Source organism: Mycteria americana, chromosome 1 (assembly GCF_035582795.1).
Source record: "Mycteria americana isolate JAX WOST 10 ecotype Jacksonville Zoo and Gardens chromosome 1, USCA_MyAme_1.0, whole genome shotgun sequence".
Taxonomy (NCBI): domain Eukaryota; kingdom Metazoa; phylum Chordata; class Aves; order Ciconiiformes; family Ciconiidae; genus Mycteria; species Mycteria americana.
Window position 1 is genome coordinate 15,010,241 of NC_134365.1, and position 15,003 is coordinate 15,025,243.

The 15,003-nt window shown below is 44.5% G+C and overlaps 1 protein-coding gene across 1 annotated transcript in view; it reads left to right on the forward strand.

The window, feature by feature from the left end:
• The window catches only part of LHFPL3 (LHFPL tetraspan subfamily member 3), a 187,528-nt gene that overhangs the window by 92,936 nt on the left and 79,589 nt on the right, over window positions 1-15,003 (forward strand). The window lies entirely within an intron of this gene.

Genomic DNA, 15,003 nt, shown 5'->3' on the forward strand with positions numbered 1-15,003 from the left:
ACCATTATAGAATCATAGTATCATAGGATGGTTTCGGTTGGAATGGACCTTAAAGATCATCTAGTTCCAAGCCCCTGCCATGGGGGGTTTCCTTCCACTAGACCAGGTTGCTCAAAGCCCCATCCAACCTGGCCCTGAACACTTCCAGGGACAGGGCATGTGCAGCTTCTCTGGGCAACCTGTTCCAGTGTCTCACCACCCTCACAGTAAAGAATTTCTTTCTAACATTTAATCTAAACCTACCCTCTTTCAGTTTAAAACTGTTACCCCTCCTCCTATCACTACTGATAAAGAGTAGTGATAAAGAGTCCCTCCCCATCTTTCCTGCAGGCCCTCTTTAGGTACTGAAAGGCTGCTATAAGGTCTCCCCAGAGCTTTCTCCTCTCTCCTCTAGGCTAAACAACCCCAACTCTCTCCGCCTGTCCTCACAGGGGAGATGCTCCAGTCCCCTGATCATCTTCATGGCCCTCCTCTGGACCCACTCAAGCAGGTCCATGTCTTTCATAAGAAATGGGGGCTCCAGAGCTGAACACAGGTGGGGCCTCATGAGAGCAGAGTAGATGGGGAGAATCACCTCCCTCAACCTGCTAGCCACAGTTGTGCGGTTTCTGCATGGCCCAAGTGTAAGTGGCTCTGGTAGAAGTTGTCCTTGCTTGTCCTTGCTTGTCTAAGACGATTGGAGGAAAACCTCACATGAAGGCACTAAAAATTATAAGGGTTATTTATTTGACAATAGGAGTCACAATAAAAAGGCATAAAATAAGAAAAATATCAAGGAGTTGAAATGGCAAGTGGAAGGGCATAGTCAATGAACCTGAAAGAGGGGGATTCAAAAGAGAAACTAGGAAATACATTATTGCGTTGTAAGTAGTGAGAATTGACATTTCTATGCCATTAAAAATTGTTGAAGCCAAGAGTTTAGTAGGATCCAAACCCAGATTGTATATTTATATGGATGAAGCTTGGAATAGTAGGGCTTTATAAGTTAAAGCTAACACAAACTTTTGGGAAACTGCAAATCCTCAAGTTTCAGTACTAGTTTTCAGTACCAGCAGGAAAGTTTCCCAGGAGAAGGAACACTTCATACTGATTTAACATCAGGCCTTCTTGTAGGTCGTCCCAAAACATCTGGTATTTAGCATTACTGGCAACAAGATTTAGATGAAGTGGACAATAATAGTGTGAAGTAATCTGGCAATTTGCATGAAAGGAAGGAGGTCCAAAAAGTATTTGGTCCTATGCACACGATTTCAGTTTCGGTTTCAGATCCCCTGTGTGACTCAGCTTGGCTAGCCAAAGTGATAGGCAAAAAAACCCCCAACAAACCCTCAGTAGAGATAAGCAAAGATTTTAATCAGTCTGACTTTATTCTTTAAAAATGTTTTGCAGCAGTATAGCCATACCAACTTTACAAGCCAAACTGCGTTCACAAATAGCGCAAGGTAACTGTATGGAAAGCATGGTTTGCAGACAAATTCAGAACTATGGGAGAGGCAGAGCAAGCATTTATTGGGAAAACTATTTGATCTTTGCATTATAATATTTTGCATTTTTGGCAAATGTGGCAATGTGGAATATTTGGAGTGCTCGTTTCTGGAATGGCCTCAGTCCTTGCCAGTCAGCAGAGCAGTTTCAGTTTACATTCCAAATAACCATGTACCTACTATTTTCTAGTTGGTGTATGTTCAGGCAAAGCTTGCTTTGTGAGTATTTTACCTAACCTACTCTTTACCTTTGCTTTTACCCTTTACCTGAGCTAACATAAGAGATCTGGACATAATACAGGTTATAAATACCTGCTCCCACCATTTCCTTAATGCATCCTTTTATCTTAGGCTGGAGTCCTCTACGATACTCAGGTCCCACTTGTACAGCTTATAGCTTTTTCAGATCACTGGAGTCTCTCATATGCATGTCATCTCCTCAAGCTGGTTCCTTATCCTCTCCCTCTGTGGCCACTGCCCTTTCTCTGTCCAGCAGAAGCTTCTTTTCTCTCGCTTTGTGCGTGTCTTAAGGTAATAAGCTTTGCTACGTGTAGATCCACAGTCACATAAAACCCAGAGGCAATTTAGAAAGTTTAGGCAGAATCTTGGTACCTAGGTCCAAGAGTGTGAATCTCCTCTTCCCATCTCATCTTTTTTGTATGGGTCTGTTGACACCTGAGGTTTTAATGCACACGTTCCCTGGAGCCAGGAACAAGTCCAGAACAGCTTCAGCCGTGGCAGGTTAAGCAGTTTGGTGCCCATCTCATGTACAAAATAGGAGACACACAAAATCTGTGTGAAACCAGACCCTGAAGTGACTGCGGGGTTGTACTGCACCTTCATGCGGGCATCTGCTTCTATGGTTTCCCACAGGTCCCATTATTCTCGGCCATTTTTCTCCTGAGATAGGAGATGGTGCTGCCATCCTTGAATCCAAACACCCAAATGCTCCAGAATATGCCAGAATTTCCAGTGTAGATGACTTAGTCCCAGATTTCTTATCTTCAGGAGGACAGGAGTGAACCACCAACCACAGTCACCGTTGAGGCCATGTTGCTTTACAGCAGTGAAAGGAGAATTGATTTGACCCAAGGGAGGTCCACCATGGCCCGAAGGAGGGAACGCTTGCAGCGCTCTCCACAGGCTGCTGCCATGAAGCAGTCCCTGGATGAAAGGCAGATTTCTGATGTGCTCTACCAGCCAGGTCATACCGCTGGCTGAGAGCCACTCATGGTTGTCCCTTTCAAAGGCACGTTTAAAGCCTCCACCTCCCTGCTCCTCAGCATGAGGAGCGTGAAGGGCAAATCTTTGAGGCCTTTGAAATAGCATCAGGACTGACCCATGGGCAGACCTAACACTTATTTTAAAATCTATTTTTATTTTAAGCTTTTAATTGGGTATTTTTGGCACAGTGAAGGCGTATGCTTTACGGGATCGCTAACAGAAAATTCAGTCTCTCACCTTTCGCACATGAGCATAATTCATCTTTGAAATTGCCTAGATTGGTTGCCAAAACTCAGGAGGCCTGCCACTCATTAATTACTTTTGCAACACGAAAAAAGCGCACGGCATTAGAGTAATGCACATCACCACTCTTTAAAGGCTGAACTTTTGCAAGTGATAAATTTTAATCCTAGAAGAAACTTTTCCAATACTGGAAGAAGCAAGTGTAATGAAGGATTTGGACCAGATCCAGAAAAGAAGGAGGCATCTACCAGTTAAGTGCTGCAGTGCCTACCATTTGGGGTGCCTGATCCTGGCAACTGGGTCCAAAACCCAGGGTCACGTATCTCCAGTTCCTCTGCAATGCCTTGCAAAAGACAGGAGGCACAAAGACATACATGCTTATGTATGTCTCATGTACTTATGTACTTATGTACAGACTCAAAACATATTTCATCTGTCCCAAGGTGCCACTTCTCTGTGGAAACTGTCTTTGCTCTGAAATGAAGAGGATGAGAGGGCCATAATGTGCAACAGAGAACAGTTTCTCTGTAAGAGGTTGAAATCAGGAAAGACGACGTTACTTTCCCTCAAGTTTCCGTCAGCACCACGTTTATGGAGAAACCAATTTTTCATCCATTGTATCAGATACTGCCATCAAATTCCCTTGTAATGTCCTTGTCCTGTGCCAACTTCTTTGCAGGGGCTTTGTTATACTAAGTCTCTATACAAAGAATCGCCCTGAATTTGGATCAAATTTAACGAGCGAAGGCAATTCTGTGCAAGAAGTTGATTCTCCTCCTGGCAGGTATAATCTGTGCTCACAGGGCAGAGGATCATAGCTGGTACCTACTCTCTCTGGTTTTTTAGAAACCTTTTTGCTTTTATGCGGTTTTCCATGGGTCTTAAGCAATCCAGAATTTATCCTATCAAAATCAGTCTGAAATGTATATTTCTTCAAAGTGAATAGAAACCTAAGTTCCCATGGGACTGTGACACAGGAGTCAGGAAGAAAATGAAGGAGTGAAAAAAGGACATAGCAGCAAATGGAAAATGTTACGAAAACAAGCCGAAACAGCTAAATTGAAGAAGGATCTTGCAAAGGCAAAAGTACAAAGTGAATTTTGTAGGCACACTTAAGTCCCACATCACTGAATTATGATGAGACGTAGATGAAACTTTCCCCTTGATTTCTAGCTTGCTGAGTGCCCGTAATGAAATGGTATTCAGGCTTTGGAGACCATTTGATCCTTGCAGAGAGTTTCTGGCTGTTTCCTATAGCCACTCCATCAGCCATAGCATTACTGCCTGGAAACAGCCTGGGCTGGCTTTCCAGGAGAAATATTAAAACCCTATAATTTTGTGGTTAACTTTTCTGTGTAAGTGTATTGGGTTTGCATGGCAAGGTTTTGGTATTAGGGGGACTACAGGGGTGGCTTCTGTGAGAAGTTGCTAGAGGCTTCCTCTATGTCTGATAGAGCCAATGCCAGCCAGCTCTAAGATGGACCTGCCACTGGCCAAGGCCGAGCCCATCAGCGACGGTGGTAGTGCCTCTGTGATAACATAGTTAAGAAGGGGAAAAAAGCCTGCACAACGGCAGCTGGAGAGAGGAGTGAGGATATGTGAGAGGAGCAGCTCTGCAGACACCAAGGTCAGTGAAGAAGGAGGGGGAGGAGGTGCTCCAGGCGCCAGAGCAGAGATTCCCCACAGCCATGGTGCAGACCATGGTGTGGCAGGCTGTCCCCCTGCAGCCCATGGAGGTTAATGGTGGAGCAGATATCCACTGCAGCCCGTGGAGGTCCATGGTGGAGCAGATATCCACTGCAGCCCATGGAGGTTAATGGTGGAGCAGATATCCACTGCAGCCCATGGAGGTCCATGGTGGAGCAGATATCCACTGCAGCCCGTGGAGGACCCCACACCGGAGCAGATGGATGCCCAAAGGAGGCTGTGACCCCATGGGAATCCCATGCTGGAGCAGGTTCCTGGCAGGACCTGTGGACCCGTGGAGAGAGGAGCCCACGCTGGAGCAGGTTTGCTGGCAGGACTTGTGACCCCGTGGGGGACCCACGCTGCAGCAGTCTGTTCCTGAAGGACTGCACCCCATGGAAGGGACCCATACAGGAGCAGTTCGTGAAGAACTGCAGCCCATGGGCAGGACTCACTGGAGAAGTTCGTGGAGGACTGTCTCCCATGGGAGGGACCCCACACTGGAGCAGGGGAAGAGTGTGAGGAGTCCTCACCCTGAGGAGGAAGGAGCGGCAGAGACAACGTGTGATGAACTGACTGCAACCCCCATTCCCCGTCCCCCTGCGCTGCTGGGGGTGAAGAGGTAGAGAAATTGGGAGAGACGTTAAACCCGGGAAGAAGGGAGGGGTGGGGGCAAGGTGTTTTAAGATTTAGGTTTTATTTCTCATTATCCTCCTCTGCTTTGATTGGTAATAAATTAAATTCATTTCCCCACATCGAGTCTGTTTTACCCGTGACGGTAATTAGTGAGTGATCTCTCCCTGTCCTTATCTCGACCCACGAGCCTTTTGTTATATTTTCTCTCCCCTGTCCAGCTGAGGAGGGGAGTGATAGAGCAGCTTGGTGGGCACCTGGTGTCCAGCCAGGGTCAACCCACCACTATAGGCAGAGCATCCCGACAGCTGAAGCAAAACTGTAGAGCCATTTAGCTTTTTATCTTCAAGAATGACTATGGCACCGCACTATAGCAGTATTTAAGCCACCCAGTTGTGTCATACCCCACTGCTCAAAGCTGCTGGACACTTGCTGCCGGGGGGGGGGGGGGGGGGGGCAAAAAATTGAGGTTTAACACTAGAGGCAAGAGCTGGGGAAGAGTGAGCTGGCAGGGAGCACGGGAAAGAAAAACAAGCAAGGTGGTGCTCGTGAAATAGTGCTGGTATTTATGTTGGCGTATACAGTTAATATTAAGGGCTAGGCAAAGAAAGCCCATGCCTTACAATTATTCTTGAATCTTGTTTCTTGTGGTTTGTCTGGTATTTCTGCAATATGAAAAATGCTTTTGAATCTCTGTGTATGTGTTTGCTGCAGGAGGGTGACAAAAAGACGGTGAAATTGGCAGCCCAGCAGGGTCAGAAATGTTCCAGGGCAAATCTAACACTTGAACAACCCAGCTGCAATAAATTGATTTGTGCAGGGTGGAAATGGAAGGAAAACATTGTCCTTTTCAAGGCTTTTGGTAGGGTTTTTTTTTCCATCTGTTCACTCATTCCTGTGACTTACGCTCCTAGTTTAAGGTATGTTCCCTTCCCAGAACCCTGTTTTTCACTTTTCCTTGGGTTTCATTTTACTCTATACTTTACTCTATATTTTACTGTGGTCAGACTTCACCTCCAACCACAGACTTCAATATCAAAGCATTTTTCCAAGAATAAAGCACTTTACAGGGCTGTTCCAAGGCTCAAATAATGTTCAGCTTTCTGATAAAACCCAGCTTGCTAACTGCTACCAAGTTAGTACAGAAAAAAGAGTGGTATACTCTGAGAAGTAAAAAAATGAAGTTTATCTCTCTGGAAAAATGAATAATACAGATATGGCCAACTGATAAATTCTGCACTAACAAAAAGTGGACTTGAAAGCATACATAATTTCTCTTTAATACAAATGGATATGGCATACTTCGTAACATTTTAGCTCCAAGTTGACTTTAGAAGTGTAAAGATCAGTTGCATAACTTCAGAGATGCATTTAAGCCCAAAGGATGACAAGTATATTACAACGTCTTAAATCACGAGAAAAGCTCTAGGCTGGCCTGGGACTCCTAAGTTCTCAGACAGAAATTAAAGCTGTAAAGAGAAGCATCAAAATCCTCCAGAAGTCCGCTTTGCTTTCGCACTGCTGTCCAGCCCAGGCGGCGGGGCTCCCGGCAGCAGAAGTGGCGAAGACAGCCCCACGGACGTGCTTTAACAGCAAAATCTGTCCCCTTTGTACCTAGCAAGCTAATAGCAAGGGTGAATGTGCCTCGTGCTGTCCTGTCCCTTGGAGCTTTTGAAAGGTGGTTTTAAGGCCTCTGAGCTGTCTGCAGAGAGTTAATCATGCTGTACTTCTGGGGAGGGCAAAAGTCAGCAACAGGGAGGTTTATACTTAATACAGGTTCACCCACAGCCTGCAGAGAGCTCAGCTCTATAACATACCTAAAAAGATGCTCCCAGTGATCAGTAATTTCTGCCCTGGTAAAACGGTGTGTTTCTGCCGCAGCCTGTTATTATTTCTTGGCTTTGCTGTTGTTCAGAGGAGCCCCAGTCACACAGCAGGACTGGGTACTGCACAAACACGGAGCATAAAGGCAGCCAGGTGCTGCCTTTACCAGACAGCGGATGAATGTATTCAGAGGTGTACAAAAAGCAGTGAGATAATATAGTTCATCAAATGCCTTACTGCTGTCAAGTTGGATTTTTTAAAGACATCCCGATAAAAGGAAAGATTTGTCTTGCCTGGTTTGGGCTGAACTGGGTGTAGTTGTCCAAGTCACCTGCTCTCTGTAATCCATGGGGAGAAATGGGCCAAAGAATAGTAATAATCTCTCTCTGTCCGGTGTCTGGGCTGATCAGGACGTGGCTTGGCCAGGACGAGTCCTTGCCAAGGACTCTGTCTTGGGGTCAGAGACAGGGTTCACCAGGTTTAATTCTCAGCTACAGTTAAAAGGTGATCTCATACCTGTGGGAAAAATGCAGGGCGTCAGCGTAGCCCTGGGCACTGCTGGTAGCAACACCCCCAAAATGTGTCGACTGTCATGTTCTGCAGTCCTATTCAGTCCTGTCAGTCTGCAATACCCTCTTGGAGCTGCCCAGAGAAGATTTTGTAGCTGTCTTGCCTTCACACCTTCTGGCTGAAGCAAATCTCCTTCCCGAAGGACCTCACACTCTGTGCTTTTATGCTCTGGATAACGGGTTGATGACGTGCTCCAGATCAACTTCCTAACCATGTTCACTAACCTTAGTTGTGTCTTCTGGTCACAGTGGCTTGATCTGTCACCCTTCCCATCTGTGGGGCATTTTGGTATTGGTCTTGGATGCAGAAATCTCAGGACAATTTCAGGAAGTTTCCCTTTCTGTGGGATTCCTGGAGATATGGTGATAAACTCCCAACCGATGCAGCAGAAACTACTCCAACTCATTTTTTAATGAAATACGCAGCAAAGGCACCCTTGCAAAGAGGAGAGTGGATAATTATCTCAGAGCTGAAAGCAAAGAAAGATTGCAGCATTATTCTTCTGAACACAGGCACTCTATGCAGAAAAAATGATGGTTCTTGGCTCTTATCCCTCAAAGACGGTTGAAAAGCCACAAGCTTCTTTCATTATCACTTCTTCAGCTTTGTCTCGGGGAGTGTGATTGAGCGTCCCCACAGACTGCCTGGCGGCACTTGCTGGCCGGCTGCTCCTGGCACCGGGGAGCAGACCTGGGCTCCCCTGCCTGTGCAAAGAGGTAATGCCGTCCTGGGTGCAAGAGCCTCACGCCGCAACAAGATCCACTCCCGTCTCCAGCTGTCTTACATCTAACGTGGTAAGAAACCAAATGTCACTAGATCCATGTGGGCCCCTATTAAATTCTCCCTTAAACTGAAAATTTTTGCTCTCTGCAGCTGTCCAACCTCCCATCCCAGTGCTTGTTGAAGCAGGGGGGCTGTGAGCTTCCTGGAGGATCCATCCAATTTTTTCTATTTGCAGCTGAATACAGAAACCTATTCCTTTGCTATCAGGAAATAGCGGGTAAAACAATTTCTTGACCTCTCCTGAGCCGGTGTGAGGCTGTCCTGGTTTCAGCTGGGATAGAGTTAATTTTCTTCCTAGTAGCTGGTGTAGTGCTGTGCTTTGGATTTTAGTATGAGAATAATATCGATGACACGCTGATGTTTTGGCTGTTGCTAAGTGGTGTTTACACTGGTCAAGGCCTTTTCAGCTTCCCCTGCTCTGCCCGGGGCACAAGAAGCTGGGAGGGGGCACAGCCAGGACAGCTGACCCCAACTGGCCAAAGGGCTATTCCATACCATATGGCATCATGCTCAGTATAGAAACTGGGGGGAGTTGGCCGGGGGGCAGCAGTCGCTGCTCAGGGACCGGCTGGGCGCTGGTCGGCGGGTGGTGAGCAGTTGTATCACTGGGTTTTTTTTCCCTTGGGTTTTGTTCCTCTCTCACTCTCTTATTGTTTTCCTTCTCATTACAATTTGTTATTATTATTATTACTATTATTTTGTTCCAATTATTAAACTGTTCTTATCTCAACCCACAAGTTTTCTTACTTTTGCTCTTCCGATTCTCTCCCCCATCCCACCGGGGAGGGGAGGGTGAGCGAGCGGCTGCGTGGTACTGAATTGCTGACTGGGGCTAAACCACAACAGCGGCTTTCCTCAGCCCTGCACCAGTCTCTGGTGGTGGTTTTCCCTGGGAACAGGGCAAGGTGCTTTTAAAAGCCTTCAAAATGCTCAAATGACACCTGGACTGCTTTAGCATATTAGTGGAAGCTGTTTAGGAGATCAGCCAGGAAGAAAATTCAGATTACGGTCAGTCTTTCTGAATAGGTATTATTCAGAATATAAAGAATTATTTAAACCCCATCAAAATGCCTTTCCCAGTGAAGATCCCATGCATGATATATAGTGTTGACAGCGTTCTGTCCTCAGCGGATATATACTGCTAATATTATTTTTACATTAAAAGATAAAGTCTACCTTTACTGCACTGCGGGCAGAGCCATTCTCCACTATGCTGAGGAAGCAGCTGAAGCCGTGGAGGACAACAAGAGTAGGAAGGCATTGCCCTTCAAGGGTGGCATTGGTGCCCTCTTCCAGGAGGTTTTCCAGTGTTTTCTGAGGACGGCTTGCATGGAGCAAGAGGAGAAGATTTAATAAGCAAGGGGGAAACCCACTACCAAGCCAGCCAGGCACTGCTGCTAGCCCATGCCTGGTGAAGGTGAACTGGCTACTGTCTGCACCGTGCAGGGTTCAGGGGATGGCAGGTCCCAGGGCCAAAGCGGCATCCCTGGCCTGCGCTGTCGAGCTGGTGTGGGTTGAGCGGCTAGGGCAGGATGGTTTCAGCACAGTTTTTGTGCCTTTCCCTCTCCCTGGTTCAGAGAAGAAACTGCGTGAAGGTTGGGCAGGCTGCATTCCCCCTCCAGCCACCTCGAGCATCCCTGAAAATATGTTTAGTGCCTCCGCACTGGGCTTGAGTGTGGACCGACAGCAGAAGGGACGCAGATTGGATGGAGGTGCCCTTTGCCTGCGGTAGATTTTCAGGGCCACAGAAAGCTATTTAGCAGTGTGGCTTCTCTTGCAGTGAAACACAGTTTTTTCTGTGTTATCTCCTGTAACTGAAATGCTGATGGTCCCCTATGAGTGAACAAGATGTCTGTATCAGTAACCCTGCGGCACGTGGAACAAGATTGCTGCAGGAGCAGTTTCACACCAAGGCCAGCTACACTGTTTATCTGCACTCACAACTCGCCAGCTTCAGTGGATGGCTCTCTCACAGAAAATTGCTGAACATCCAGGTTGTGTTTTCCATGGTTTCTAACTCTGATTAGTTCTTGTGAGGCTGTGACATTATTTTTTTCTGCTCAGTAGCATTTCACTTTGGCATCTCAAGTGTGAAAACATAAACATAAGACATGCCGCACTGGGCAGAAAAGGGGTTCATGTCGCCCTGTCCTCTCAACTCTGTGGTGGCAAAATGACTTGGGGAGAGCACGCAAGTCTGGCCACTTTCTCCAGCCACTGCCTTGCACTCCTCCAGCATCCCCTGCCTACTCCCCTTCCCCATCCACTGATGGCCCTGCCCCATCTCTTCTAAAACTCATTGGTGCTGCCTGCTCCGACAGCCTCCTCTGCATGAAGAGTGCTTGCTTTCACCTCCCAGTGCCCGCACTGGATGTCTTCTGCTGTGGTGGGCTTTGGTAAACAGCAGCTCTGCTTTCATCTTCCCTGCCGCTGTCCCAGTGCCGTGCCACCAGCCTGGGCACAAGAACATATCCCACCACCTTCCATCCTTTTCTCCCTCAGTCCTTCTCCAGATGGATTGTCCTGAATTTCACCAGCACCTACCTCGTTTCTGCAGCTGTCTTAATGGCAACTGAGAACACCCTCAGTGGGAGACGTCTCCAAGGACTTCCCAGTTTGGCCCCATTTTCAGAAGATGATGTGATAAATTCCTTTAGCTAACGTTGTGCTTAAATATCTAAGATATCTGAAACTGCTATCTATGTCAGCCTCTTTATTTTTACAAAAGTTTGATCCTACAGCAAGAATATTCGGTGGCAACCACCACTAACTAGACGTGTGTAGGAAGTTTTAGCTAGAGTGCAAAACCCAGCTATTTTCCCATTGAGTGATCGTCAAAATAGGCATATTTAAAATTCTGCTCCTCTTGCAAAAACACCGGGATAACAAAGATTACATGAGTTTTAACGCAAGCTGCTCATGTTCTGTATCTGATCCAAGGTATCCATTCAATCTTTAGCTTTGTCAAACTTTGCCAGCCAAGAAAATTTGTGAGCAATCTGAAATAATCTACTGACTGGAGGAAGGAGCTGTTCTCCGTATTGCTTCCTGGCCTATAAGCTTATTCGTGGAGCAGCTCATCTGTGCAAGGTTTACAGCAAAAATGAAAGGAGATAAATCCAATAAATTAATCAGGAAGCCTTTTTAAATTATTAAAATATTTTGTGCTTTCAATTAACTTCTTAAAATTATTTAAAAGCTGCAGAACATACAAATTAGGAATGCATTTAAATTAAGGCATAATTTTTTTATTTATGCATTCATTTACAAGCTCCCTGATATTGAAGCTTAAGATATTTTCTAGGTTCTTGAATGACTTTTCAATGCTAAAAATATTTTATTGTGTTAGTAATAAATACTTATTTATATACTGGGAATTCACCTGTGTATTTAAATGCTGTCATAAAGATACAATGAATAAAAATACGACTTTTGTGCTTTCCTTTATTGTCAGGAGACTCAGCAATCTGTTGTGCTTTTCTCAGTGTTGAATAGTAATTTCCATCCTGGCAAAGACTTTGTTAAGGAAAATAAGTTTGGTGTCAGTGCATTGAAAAAGCTGGCAAAATGCTGACAAAGTGGAATGCATTTATCTTTGAAAAGCTACAGATTTTTAGATAATGCCATTATCCTCTGAGGCCCAAAGATTTGGAATCAGGGAACTGTACCTTTGCCATCCTCCTCCTAAGTAAGTATGAAGGGACAACAGTTATTAGATTTAGCCATTAGATTAAGAAATAGCAGTGCACAACTTGTAACTACAACAGAAGATGACAAGATGCAGAAGAAAACCGAAGGCAATCCTTTTCTTAAGTTTCTGGAAGAAAGTTCTTGCTCTCAAGAAAGAAAATGCCCTGTTTGGTAAAGCACAATATTATTCAGAGCAACAAAAATATGAAGAGGTAGGTGTGACAGCATGTGACACCACATGTCTACCATCACATATCTTCTCCATCACCTTCACTCCCTCTTTTTCTACTTGCTGGGTTATGTTTGGAACAAACTTTCCCCATGGTCATCATATTTTCTTCATTTTCCTTGTATTTTTGCCAGTTTGTGTATGTATCTAATGTTCAGAAAAGACAGGTTAAGCTTAATAGCATTCTTTAGTGTCATATAGATTAAGAGCTTTTAGCAGTTGTTGGAGCAGTTTGTGGCCCATCAAAATCTCCCTCTGTAGTTAAGATTAAAAAGCTTCCGAGCATTCAAGTGGAATGGAGAGAATCAGCCATCCCGGCAGAGCTAAATGGAGCCCCTTATGTTTTACATTAGATGATGTCTAAACCCAGGCATCCCTTAATGCACCCAAATCCTTACCTGAGGGAACTCTCTGCATATATTTCCAAAGGGTTTGTGTATGAGTTAGGTCAGGGATAAAAATATTTTGGGGTCTAGTCAGCCCCAGTGACTGCCTTGATAAGGTCTCTCTTACGAAGATGAGTTGAAGCTCTTATTTTCTGAATGCCTAATGCTGAAGGTATTTGTGTCCATACCTTACTTTCACAGACTCTGGTAGTGAAGTGCAACAAATATCTCCTTGCCTCTTACAGTAGAAGAACTTTCAAAACCAACAGGATGAAAAATAGATCTCAAAAAACAGCGTATTCTGAATATTTCAGTTATTCGTAAAAAATATCACAAATTTTGAAGTGTTGGTCATGGATGAAGATGTTTTGCTAATTAAGACCTGTTCTTGTTTCGTGGCACAATGCAGTTGCTGCATAAATGCTTCATTACCAACATTTTGCTCATTTTCCTGCTTCTGGCTCTCTCAGCAGTTACATGCATCTCCTTTGTATCCAAACCCGCTTAAAAAACTCTTACCTTAGATGAGATTGCTTCCACTTTAAGGGAGATTAGGGTATCTTTAAGGGAGATTAGAGTATCATACCTCAGGAATCTGATTTATTTTGCTCTCCCATCTGGACACAAATTTCTGAAAGGGGTTTTTAGTGTCAGTTTTGCATCCCTTAAGTATATGTTAGCCTGGATTTTGGTGTTGCCTGCAAAGTGATCACAAAATACATGTGATCACAAAGTGATCACAAAATACATAATGTTAAAAAACATTATGGGTTGTGTGATATTACCATTGCCCAGTCTTTCCCCTACATATATGCAACACATAATATTAAAATCAGGTCTCGCTCTTTTATCTTTCATTACAAAAAGCCGTGTGTTGTGAATTCCACATTCAAATGTTTTCAAGTTGTATAAATACAGTGTTGCAATGCCCATAACTCACGGTACATTAGAAAAAAAAAATAATACTCAAAGAGATTTTAAGGCAAGGACTCATTGCCAGCCAGCTGATGCCAAGGCTGTGGAGAGAATTACAAACTGCCTTTTCTAATCCACACCGCGTGGTGACTGGGGGGAAACTGATGCATGGTTAATTTATGTGATGTGTGTTGAGGTAACCCAGTGAGTAGTACGGGCTTTAGAAACACAGAAAGTGACAGGTGAATTTAAAAGGCTCTGTTCTGATTTACTGGAAAGGAAAGAGACGAAGAGGTGAATATAAGAGGGGGGGGGTGTGCTGTGAGAGGGGAGTAGCTGCAGGGTGGGCTCTGCCGCGGCACCGTGGGTCCCACCAGCCCTGTGACGGCAGGACAGCCATGCCTGCGGTGTCTTCTGCAGGCTGCCTTTCTTCTCTGTCCTCCAGCCATCTCGCTCCAGCCTACTCGTAATACAAACCCTTATGAAATGTATATTGGAACCAGCATTTTGCTGTTTCATTTTGAACTTCTTACATTTTCTTTCCCGCCGTGTTCAAGGGAATTCATTGCTTCACTGTAATTTGACTGCCATTGCAGCTGAAGCTTGCAATAAGAAGTATATATGCGTATATGCAGTTGAACTGGCAAAAAAGGAGACTGACTGGCACTGGAAATAAAAGCTTATTGTTTCCTGTCGTGAATATATTTCTTGATAAATCAGATCTTAGGAATATCATCCAGAGTTTTTCAGGAGAACTCAAGAGCATCATGTTTCTCGCTAAGCTGTATATCCAGTAGGAATGCTACATAGCTCACAGTGTGTAGGTTTTAAAAAATTAGGAATTTCAAACAACAGTGAAGTTTAATTAAGATAATGATGTTCTATTTGTGCAAATTTGCTGTAGATATTTTCGCCTGTAAATGTCTGACACATTGCTATTTCCAGGACTTGATTGATACAGGAATATGTTACAGAATAATAGAAATGCAGGCCTGGAAAAGACCTAGGTCCATTTCACTGCACTGACACAGAAAATTAATGACTTAAAACATATTAATTAAAAATATATTTTATCAAAGAAAGCATTATTTTTTATCCAAAAATTTGTCTCTGAAGTTTTTTGTCCATTATCTGTTATTTCACTATTTAAACTGGTCCAGTCAGGTAGCAAAAATAACACCATGTAGCTTAGATAGGGAGGTACACACAATAATTGAAGTATGATTGTGCATTTAAATACACTGCTTTATGGCAACTGATGTGTCTATACATTTAAGTGAATATTGAGCACAGTTTGAAGCAGGCAGACTCTTTTTTGGAATAGGGCAGAGCAAAT